The following is a 12,607-nucleotide window of genomic DNA, read 5'->3' on the forward strand; positions in this document are numbered from 1 at the left end:
GGCCACATTATTCCTGCTCTCGACCTCTTGACCCCTTCTGCCACAAATTCACCACTCTTCTAGTATTAAGCAAAAAGCTCTGCACACCAGAACAACTCACTTTAGCGGAAGAAAATGCTATCAACAGCACCTTTGCCCCCAACATCTATTACACTAATGGATCAGTTGATATCGACATTCCTGCTGTAGCAGCAGCAGTCGTCTTACCATCAGTGTTCAGAGAAAACTGAAGGCTCTCCAACCATGCCTCTACCTTGCGAACTGAGTTGGTAGTTATTAGGTATTGATGCTTAGGTAGGAAGTTCTATTAACCATAATAATTACCTTTAATGTATAAAAGACTACATTATAATCTTCACTCTGTGACAGCTGACTCCCAAGTGTATATTGAGCGTCCTACACAATCTCATAAACCAAAACATTGCTAAACAAAAGAGCATCGCTCTGAAAAGACTTAAATCCTACTCCAGTACAAATCATAAAGAATCACATCTTATCTGAGGTAATCAACAAATGTTTGAATCCTAATACCAAAACAAATCATTACTCTTATGTATAAAGCATAATATGTCTTATTCATGCAATATGATGCAATGTTGCACAATACCTGCAACACTTGAAATAATATAGTACATTACAATAATACATAACAGTCTCCTCCCCCTTAACTTGACATTGTAAAAATATTCATAAATCTAATCTCTCAGGGGGCTTTCCTCTGTTAATCCTATTAGGAAGCACTTTAACCTCATCTTGTACTGGTACATGAATTGGTTCTGAATCTACATTGGATGTTGGACCATCTTGGTTAATACTTGACTCATTTGATCTAACTACTTCTTTAAGTTTCTCATCTCTAACATTCACATGCTCTACTGTCTTTCTGTTTAACGGCTGTAATTGATCAACATGACGTTTTACAACATTATCACCAACACGAACATCATAATGTAAATTTCCTATCTCTCTTACAATCTCTCCTGGTACCCACTTCTCTGGAGTGTTGTACGATCTTACCATGACATCAGACAAAGGTAAAAAATGTCTTACATTAGGAAGCTTTGCTACTTGTTTATACCCTTTATCTTCTAAATCACTTTGCAAACTTGGATACAACAAATCTAACTTACACCTTATCCTCCTCCCCATTAACAAATTTGAGGGTGCCACGCCTGTTGTGCTGTGCGGCGTTGTTCTATAAGACAATAAAAATTTTGACACATGCAAAAATATATTACCTGAATTTGCTTTCCTACACTTCATATTGTGTTTAAACGTTTGGACAAATCTTTCAGCCTCTCCATTAGTAGATGGATGATATGTAGCTGAAAATGTATGCTTTATACCATTGACATTACAAAATTCTTTAAACTCTTGTGAGGTAAATTGTGGACCATCATCTGTAACAATTCTTTCTGGAATACCATGCGTTGAAAAAATTTGCATTAACTCTTTTATTGTGGCATAAGACGTTGTCGTCTTCATTGGGATAATTTCTGGCCACTTACTGTAAGCATCTACTACTATCAAAAACAAATAATTCAAAAAAGGACCTGCAAAATCTATATGCACTCTTTGCCATGGATACCTGGGTAACTCCCACGGGTGCATTCTAGCAAATTGAGGATTGTTTTGTTGCATAACACAATTCATACAATTCTTTATATAACATTCCACATCTTTATCTACACCTGGCCACCATACAATAGTTCTCGCAATTGACTTTGATTTTAAAATACCTTGGTGATCAGCATGTATTTCAGACAAAACCTTATTTCTCAGTGAATTAGGAATAACTACCCTGGAACCTCTCATCACTATTCCTTGTGTCACACTCAGTTCATACCATATATCCTTATACGGTTTACAATTTTCCTCCTTTCCACATAAGTCTCTACCTGTCATTAAACTCTCCAAAACCTTACTAAGTACTGGGTCTTGCTTGGTACTGTGTGCTACATCTTTTGCAGTTATTGGTACATTATATACAGAAATTAATAGAACACTGTCATCATACTCTTCTGGAGCTTTGTCTATGGGTAATCTGGATAAAGCATCTGCATTACCCATATTTGATGTTGGACGGTATTCTATATCATAGTGGTACGCTGCTAACGTAATTGCCCAACGTTGTAGTCTTGCAGCTACCAACGTAGGTAAACTTGCTTTTGGACCCAATATTGCTAATAAAGGTTTATGATCTGTAAGAAGTGTGAACTTTTTCCTACCATAAAGATACATATGGAATTTTTTAACTCCATAAACTAATGATAAACCTTCCTTTTCTATTTGAGAGTAATTCCTTTCTGCCTTGTTCAATACTCTAGAAGTGAATGCAATTGGTTTTTCTGTTCCATCTGGCATTACATGAGATAATACTGCACCTAGACCTATGTTTGATGCATCACATACTAATTTAACTGGTAAATCCATTTGATAATGTACTAAGAATGTAGGTGATGTTATTTCCTGCTTGATTCTTTCAAAAGATTCCTGACACTCTTTTGTCCACTTCCATTCTACACCCTTATTCAACAGATTATACAATGGATGTGCAATTGTAGACAAATTCTGAATGAAATTCCCATAAAATGTTACTAAACCTAGAAATGATTGTAATTCCTTAACATTTTCTGGCACTTTTGTTGATTGTACAGCTTTAATCTTCTCTTTAGTTTTGTGAATACCCTTGCCATTTATTACAAAACCTAAGTATTCCACTGAATCAACTTCTAAAATACATTTGTTCTTATTTACTCTAATATTATGTTCCTTCAACTTCTTCAGAACTGTTCGCAATCTTTCTCTATGTTCTCTTGTGTCTTTACCCGCAATTAAAATATCATCTATAAAAATGAATACTCCTTGCATTCCTGAAAAAATCTTATCCATAGTTTGTTGCCATATAGCTGGACTACTTGCAACTCCATAAGGTAATCTCTTTGGCCTAAACAAACCTAAGGATGTATTTACTGTACATAATTCTTGTGAAGTTTCATCCATGGGAAGCTGTTGAAATGCTTGTCTTAAATCTAATTTAGAAAAAACACTGCATCCTGACATAGTTGCAAACATGTCTTTCGGATTTGGTAAGGGATGTTGAGCTACTTGCAGTTGCGGATTTAACGTTACTTTGTAATCTCCACATAACCTAACCTGTCCACTTTCCTTCACAATAGGAACTAATGGTGTAGCCCAATCTGAATATGTAACCTTTTCCCAAGAACCTTCACTTTCTAATCTCCTGATTTCTGTTTCAACTGCACTTTTCAATGCATACGGTACTGGTCTCGGAGCAAAAAATCTAGGAGAACTGTCAGGTTTCAAAACTAAAATTGCCTTTGCGTTCTTTACTGTACCTATTTTATCTTCAAATACGTTTTGAAACTCTGATAGGATGTTATCCATAGACATTTCATTTTTGTTTTCATCTTGTCTACCTGCAACCTTCAAAATACTAGGCCAATCTAACTTCAAATACTGTAGCCAATCTAAACCTAGCAAAGTTTGTCCATTACCTTTTACTACTGTTAATGGCATTCTCTCTAATTTCTGTTCTTTGTACTGTACTTCTACGTTCGAAGCACCTATTACCTGAATATCAAAACCATTATAACTTTTCAAAACTCTATTTGTACCTTCTAACAACAAATTAGGAATGCTTTTAGCCATTTTCTCAGACATAATTGATACATCGGCTGCTGTGTCAACTTGCATCAAAATTGGTTTACCATTGATGATTACTTCTACCATGATATGTTTCTTTGCACCTTTGTTGACAGAATTTATGCGATATGCAAAATCAGTTTCTGAACTAACCTGATTATGATGAACATTTTCCTCATTATTCTCTTGACCCATAGTATCAACTGTAGCATTTATTTTCTTTGCGTACTGTTTAGGAAATCTACAAGCAGTTGCAAAATGACCTAGCTTTCTGCAGTTCTGGCATGTCTGTCCAGTAGCAGGGCATTTCTTTGCTTCGTATGCAAGATGATCAGTTTTACCACACCTAAAACACTTGGGTTTTTCCTGTTGTTTCTGTGTATAAGCCTGATTCTGATATTTATTAACATTAGTGTTAGGCACTTTTCTATGACTAGGCTTTGTCATATTCCTTCTCTGATTCTCATTGGTTTTCCACTTAGAACCTACTGTATTAATTTTAGAATTTTCCATTCTATTGCTTGTAGAACTACCTATTATGTGACTTTGCCTATTTGATGTTTCTAAAGCTCTGCCTGTTATCAATACCTTTTCTAATGTTAAATCTTTATCTTGCAATAATTTCTTTCTTAGCTCTTCTGATGTGCAATGTGCAATTACTTGATCTATGATAACATTTTCTAACTCTAGAAATTCAAATGAAACGGCTAAATTCTTTAGTCTAGTCACAAATGCATCTAAACTTTCATTTTCTTTCTGATAAGCTTGCGCTGAAAACTGGTATCTTTCAAAAAATTTATTGACCTGAGGAGCAAAATATGTGGTAAGAGCCTTAATTGCAGCTTCACTTGTGTCATCTGTAGGCTGCAAAGTCTTAAACACTTCCCGAACTTCCCTACCTGCTGTATGAAGTAATAATGCCTTCTTTTGTGCATCCTTCATGTTCCCTAATGCTTCTAAATAAATCTTAAATTCCTCACACCACTGTTGCCATCGTGTTGCAACAGAATTAGGCTCAGCAGTGACGCTGAAAGCTTGAGGGGGTTCTATATTAAAAGGCATTTTGTTTGCTTACCTTAATAACTGTGGTAGGTTAAGTTACTGTTCTGCAGTCACAAGTATACTTCCTACCTACCCAACTTTAAATTTCACCGTTTTTGTGTATTTGATGAAATTCCTATTCTGCTGCTGGTAAAATCTTCATTGGGCGATTTTACTCTTGTCCCCTTATTTACAAATGACCTTCTCTTGTGCTGGCCGTCCTTGTGCATAGGCTCCAATGCTTCTCCCTGCTTGCTTCTCCCTGCTTGTCCGTCGTCCTTTACGTCGCCAAATGTTAGGTATTGATGCTTAGGTAGGAAGTTCTATTAACCATAATAATTACCTTTAATGTATAAAAGACTACATTATAATCTTCACTCTGTGACAGCTGACTCCCAAGTGTATATAGAGCGTCCTACACAATCTCATAAACCAAAACATTGCTAAACAAAAGATCATCGCTCTGAAAAGCCTTAAATCCTACTCCAGTACAAATCATAAAGAATCACATCTTATCTGAGGTAATCAACAAATGTTTGAATCCTAATACCAAAACAAATCATTACTCTTATGTATAAAGCATAACATGTCTTATTCATGCAATATGATGGAATGTTGCGCAATACCTGCAACACTTGAAATAATATAGTACATTACAATAATACATAACAGTAGTGATAACCAAAGCCTTAAAAAACTCAGCCAATCTATTACAACAGTCCACACTGACTCAAGATAAGTCATGCTAGTTCTCCAATGCAAACAGCCAACTGAAAATATCCACCTAATCACAGCAATACAGGATCTCGCTAGTGTTCACCAAGACAACAAGCAGACCACCCTGAACTGGATCCCAAGCCATACAGGAATTGAAGGCAATGACAATGTTGATCACTTGGCTAAGTTAGCCATGATGCGTCAGACAATCACTATAATACTTCAACCCTCAACGAAATTCAAGAACCAAATGGCAACCTTCTGCAACAAACAGAAGACAAGAGAAGTAAGAAAAGCCTTCCTAAACAGCGCCAGATCAGCAAAGTGGTACATTTAAACCACCAACCTAATCCCACATCCTCCAGCAAGAAACATTCATCGCAAAGTTGTGATCATCATCAGCACACTGCAACTGGGATATCTACAAGTGTCAAATCTTCACTGACAATGATGAGGACCGAAAGTAAAGCAAAGAAGAGAAAGACCACGTAATCACTGTCAGGTACAGACAGTTGAACCTCTGTAACATTACTTATTACACTACCCAGAAACACACCTACTAAAAGAGGAAGTCAACACTAACATTCCTGTAACTACGACAGAAAACGCCAAATATGTCCTTGCAAATGTTGAGACATTCTCAGCCTTTCTCCGCAGCTACCATAACCCAAGATAATTTAATCGCCAGAACTAGCCTAAAAATTTCTTCAACATAACTTCCTCGTCTCTATTTTCACTCGCTAACTCTTTTCTCTTCATTTTGTTGTATTGCCCTGTTTAGATTAATTTTTTTTTCTTTTTTTTATCCCAAGTTTTCAACTAACTTGAAAGTTTATTCAGCCTGCGATCATAGATTTTTTTGGCAAATCTAGGATAGAAAAACACACTTTGAAATTGACATGCCCTTCATATATTTCAAGTTGCAAATTCACCTGTTTGAGTTAGCGGCATTTAGGGCCATTTTATATACAGATTTGACACGTAAGCTGGCATATATTATTATTATTATTATTACTATCCAAGCTACAACCCTAGTTGGAAAAGCAAGATAATATAAGCCCAGGGGCTCCAACAGGGAAAAATAGCCCAGTGATGAAAGGAAATAAGGAAATTATAAATGAAGAGAACAAATTAACAATAAATCATTCTAAAATAAGAAACAACGTCAAAACACACATGTCATATAATAAACTATCAACAACATAAAAAACAAATATGTCATAAATAAACTATAAAAAGACTATGTCCGCCTGGTCAACAAAAAAGCATTTGCTCCAACTTTGAACTTTTGAAGTTCTACTGATTCAACCACCCGATTAGGAAGATCATTCCACAACTTGGTCACAGCTGGAATAAAACTTCTAGAGTACTGCATAGTATTGAGCCTCGTGATGGAGAAGGCCTGGCTATTAAAATTAACTGCCTGCCTAGTATTACGAACAGGATAGAATGGTCCAGGGAGATCTGAATGTAAAGGATGGTCAGAGTTGTGAAAAATCTTATGCAACATACCCAATGAACTAATTGAACGACGGTGCCAGAGATTAATATCTAGATCAGGAATAAGAAATTTAATAGACCGTAAGTTTCTGTCCAACAAATTAAGATGAGAATCAGCAGCTGAAGACCAGACAGGAGAACAATACTCAAAACAAGGTAGAATGAAAGAATTAAAACACTTCTTCAGAATAGATTGATCACCGAAAATCTTGAAAGACTTTCTCAATAAGCCTATTTTTTTGTGAAATTGAAGAAGACACAGACCTTATATGTTTTTCTAAAGTAAATTTACTGTCGAGAATCACACCTAAAATTTTGAAAGAGTCATACATATTTAAAGAAACATTATCAATACTGAGATCCGGATGTTGAGGAACCACCGTCCTTGACCTACTTACAATCATACTTTGAGTTTTGTTAGGATTCAACTTCATACCCCATAATTTGCACCATGCACTAATTCTAGCTAAATCTCTATGAAGGGATTCACCAACCCTAGATCTACATTCAGGGGATGGGATTGATGCAAAGAGAGTAGCATCATCTGCATATGCAACAAGCTTGTTTTCTAGGCCAAACCACATGTCATGTGTATATAGTATGAAAAGTAGTGGGCCAAGAACACTATATATATACATACATATATATATATATATATATATATATATATATATATATATATATATATATATATATATATATATATATATATATATATATATATACATATGCATATATATATATATATATATATATATATATATATATATATATATATATATATATATATATATATATATATATATATGTATATATATATATATATATATATATATATATATATATATATATATATATATATATATATATATATATATATATATGTATATATATATATATATATATATATATATATATATATATATATATATATATATATATATATATATATATATATATATATATTCCTATTCCTTATTTAATTTATGACCCTTTATTATATCTTAATGCGTAAATACATCATTCATGAATAAATAACAACAACCTTTATACTAATGTTTTTCATTTTGAAACTCACCCATCAAAAATTACATATATTGGTCCAGAGATATTACTAAGTCGTCTAATATGACTTGCTCCCCCCCACAAAAAAAAAAAAATAAAAAAAATGCCATCAGATATTACATATGGCGCAAGGCCCCCCCCCCCAATTTTTTTTTAATATTTGTAAAAAAGAAAAAACAATCAGAAAATAGGCTGTAAGGGTCCAGGGGCCGCAAGGATCTCAGGAGATGCTTTTATATCATCCAAGACAGTGTATATATACTGTATACGTTGGTATTTATTCTAAAAATATATTGTCTTGTAAAGATTATAGTAAACCCTTTAAAAAAGACTTCCTATCAGTAATTGAATAAAAAAAAATTAATTTCAAAAGTGAAACTATGATGAGGAAGGTAATCATTGCAAGAGAGATTTTGAAACCGCTTTGAATAAATTTAGGTTAACTTAAAACGAGGTCTCCTGGAAACCATCTCTGTTATTTTTGCTATGTCAACTTCTGCTTCTTTAATATGAACTGCTTCTCCTCCTTCCGATAATATTGAAAATTATTCCAGTTGGTTGGGAAAAGCAAAAATTCCTTTGCAAGTGTAATAACAAGGAATTCCAATAATGTCTCTTCAACATAAAGAAAAAAAAAAAAATAGAAACCCGCCTTGAATTCCTGGTTGTTCCTTCCCTCGGGACTTCCTGCTTTCCCGTAAGATTTTTTTTTTTTTTTTTTTTTTTTTTAAAAAGCAATCCTGAATAGAAAGAGCGCTTCTCTCCTAAATAAATGTTTAAAAGGTATTAAGGAAGTGCTGTGACCAGTAAGAACTTCTAGGAAAAACTAAATAATCTGGTATGAAAAGGATGCCGAAGTTATCTAAAAGCTATGTTGATTCACGGTATACAATTGAAGGTGAATTTATAAACCTATTAGAAAAAAAAATATTGATTTTTTTTTTAAACAGTAGAATTGACAAAACATAATTATAGGCAGCAAGTTTGCCAAGACACCAAACACCGTTGAGATACTAATGCTAGAGAGTTATGTGTTTCTTTTACTGGACATATATTCTGTACCAACTGTGTGTCACACGATCGTACATACTTCATTTTGTGCTTGTATCTTCGTTCTCCCCTCACACTAAAAAGAACCTGAAATAACATGTCTGTTTTCTCATCGGTAAAAGTGTCGACTTTTGAACATGAAAATTCTTGTTGCTTGATATTTTGTATATAAAGGAGAGTGTTCTGCAATAAACTCACTCAGTTACTTTCAACCTGTCTTTGAGTCACAACCTTCTCTCGGCTCATCACATTGGTGACCCCGGAGTGACTCGCTCCTCCTGCCTCCCCTCTCCTCCCCCACCTCTCACCGTTACTATGACGCCGTCAACGCATACCTTCTGCAGCAGTACTTGCCGTCGCCAGCCGCCCGTATAGCAACACATTTTCAGCTCTCTCAACAACCTTTGGGGGACCAAAGAGCTTCGCTCACCTTCGGGAAAATGACAAGTATTACTCGCCTGCAACCTGCCGCGGATGGCTCTCCTCGTGATGTGAACCTACTTCGTGCCCTTTGGGTAAGCAGTTTACCCAAACCTGTACGCGCTGCCATACCCGATATCGATAGTTTACCCATAAATGACTTGATGACCAAAGCTGACGCCCTTATGGACAGCCACTTCACGACCTTCAAAACCTCCATCAACGCCTCCACTCCTAATGAAGAGGACACCTATTCAACTTCAACCGAAGCTGACATGAATACCGTAGGACATACACGCCTATGAACGCCGTAGGCCTATGAATGCCGTAGGACACACCTGCGAATGCCGTAGGACACACACGCCTATGAATTCAGTAGGACACACACGCCTACGAATGCCATAGGACACACTCGCCTATGAATGTTGTAGGACACGCCTATGAATGCCGTAGGACACACTCGCCTACACCGTGACGAGCCGGTGCAGCAACAAAGCCACCCATCATCCACCACTCGCTCGCACCCCAACCAACGACTTCTACAGCCGCTCACTGCTACTAATCGGCGCAGTTTTTACTACTAACTCTCCAGATCCAGGGCACCTATTTAACATGTTCAGTATGTAATTTTTAGAGGGGGAGCCATGTACCAACCGTGTGTCACACGATCGTACATACTTCATTTTGTGCTTGTATCTTCGTTCTCCCCTCGTACTAAAAAGAACATGAAATAACATGTGTGTTTTCTCATCGGTAACAGTGTCGACTTTTGAACATGAAAATTCTTGTTGCTTGAGATTTTATATATAAAGGAGAGTGTTCTGCAATAAACTCACTCAGTTACTTTCAACCTGTCTTTGAGTCACAACCTTCTCTCGGCTCATCATATTGGTGACCCCGGAGTGACTCGCTCCTCCTGCCTCCCCTCTCCTCCCCCACCTCTCACCGTTATTATGACGCTGTCTACGCATACCTTCTGCAGCAGTACTTGCCGTCGCCAGCCGCCCGTATAGCAATGCATTTTCAGCTCTCTCAACAACCGTTGGGGGACCAAAGAGCTTCGCTCACCTTCGGGAAAATGACCAGTATCACTCGCCTGCAACCTGCCGCGGATGGCTCTCCTCGTGATGTGAACCTACTTCGTGCCCTTTGTGTAAGCCGTTTACCCAAACCTGTACGCGCTGCCATACCCGATTGTTATGTATTATTGTAATGTACTATATTATTTCAAGTGTTGCAGGTATTGCGCAACATTGCATCATATTGCATGAATAAGACATGTTATGCTTTGTACATAAGAGTAATGATTTGTTTTGGTATTAGGATTCAAACATTTGTTGATTACCTCAAAGATATGATGTGATTATTTATGATTTGTGCTGGAGTAGGATTTAAGTCTTTTCAGAGCGATGCTCTTTTGTTTAGCAATGTTTTGGTTTGTCAGATTGTGTAAGACGCTCCATATACACTTGGGAGTTAGCTGTCACAGAGTAAACAGAGTACAATGTAGTCTTTCATACAGTAAACATATTTTTAGAATACCAACGTCTTATTACCCACCAAGCCAAAATTGACGACATCAGATGGGATCAGCTGAGAAATAATTACTAACGATTGTTCATCTTTGTTCCAGGTAGTTATTATGGTTAATAGAACTTCCTACCAAAGTACCAAATCCCACAGTGGTGACGAGGATGGGATGTTGAGCTACTTGCAGTTGTGGATTTAACGTTACTTTGTAATCTCCACATAACCTAACCTGTCCACTTTCCTTCACAATAGGAACTAATGGTGTAGCCCAATCTGAATATGTAACCTTTTCCCAGGAACCTTCATTTTCTAATCTCCTGATTTCTGTTTCAACTGCACTTTTCAATGCATACGGTACTGGTCTCGGAGCAAGAAATCTAGGAGAACTGTCAGGTTTCAAAACTAAAATTGCCTTTGCGTTCTTTACTGTACCTATTTTATCTCCAAATACGTCTTGTAACTCTGATATGATGTTATCCATAGATATTTCATTTTTGTTTTCATCTTGTCTACCTGCAACCTTCAAAATACTAGGCCAATCTAACTTCAAATACCGTAGCCAATCTAAACCTAGCAAAGTTTGTCCATTACCTTTTACTACTGTTAATGGCATTCTCTCTAATTTCTGTTCTTTGTACTGTACTTCTACGTTCGAAGCACCTATTACCTGAATATCAAATCCATTATAACTTTTCAAAACTCTATTTGTACCTTCTAATAACAAATTAGGAATGCTTTTAGCCATTTTCTCAGACATAATTGATACATCGGCTGCTGTGTCAACTTGCATCAAAATTGGTTTACCATTGATGATTACTTCTACCATGATATGTTTCTTTGCACCTTTGTTGACTGAATTTATTCGAAATGCAAAATCAGTTTCTGAACTAACCTGATTATGATGAACATTTTCCTCATTATTCTCTTGGCTCATAGTATCAACTGTAGCATTTATTTTCTTTGCGTACTGCTTAGGGAATCTACAAGCAGTTGCAAAATGACCCAGCTTTCTGCAATTTTGGCATGTCTGTCCAGTAGCAGGGCATTTCTTTGCTTCGTATGTAAGATGATCAGTTTTACCACACCTAAAACACTTGGGTTTTTCCTGTTGGTTCTGTGTATAAGCTTGATTCTGATATTTATGAACATTAGTGTTAGGCACTTTTCTATGACTAGGCTTTGTCATATTCCTTCTCTGATTCTCATTGGTTTTCCACTTAGAACCTACTGTATTAATTTTAGAATTTTCCATTCTATTGCTTGTAGAACTACCTATTATGTTACTTTGCCTATTTGATGTTTCTAAAGCTCTGCCTGGTATCAACACCTTTCCTAATGTTAAATCTTTATCTTGCAATAATTTCTTTCTTAGCTCTTCTGATGTGCAATGTGCATTACTTGATCTATGATAACATTTTCAAACTCTAGAAATTCAAATGAAACGGCTAAATTCTTTAGTCTAGTCACAAATGCATCTAAACTTTCATTTTCTTTCTGATAAGCCTGCGCTGAAAACTGGTATCTTTAAAAAAATCTATTGACCTGAGGAGTAAAATATGTGGTAAGAGCCTTAATTGAAGCTTCACTTGTGTCATCTGTAGGCTGCAAAGCCTTAAAC

This window comes from Palaemon carinicauda, chromosome 12 (assembly GCF_036898095.1).
Source record: "Palaemon carinicauda isolate YSFRI2023 chromosome 12, ASM3689809v2, whole genome shotgun sequence".
NCBI classification, from domain to species: Eukaryota; Metazoa; Arthropoda; class Malacostraca; order Decapoda; family Palaemonidae; genus Palaemon; species Palaemon carinicauda.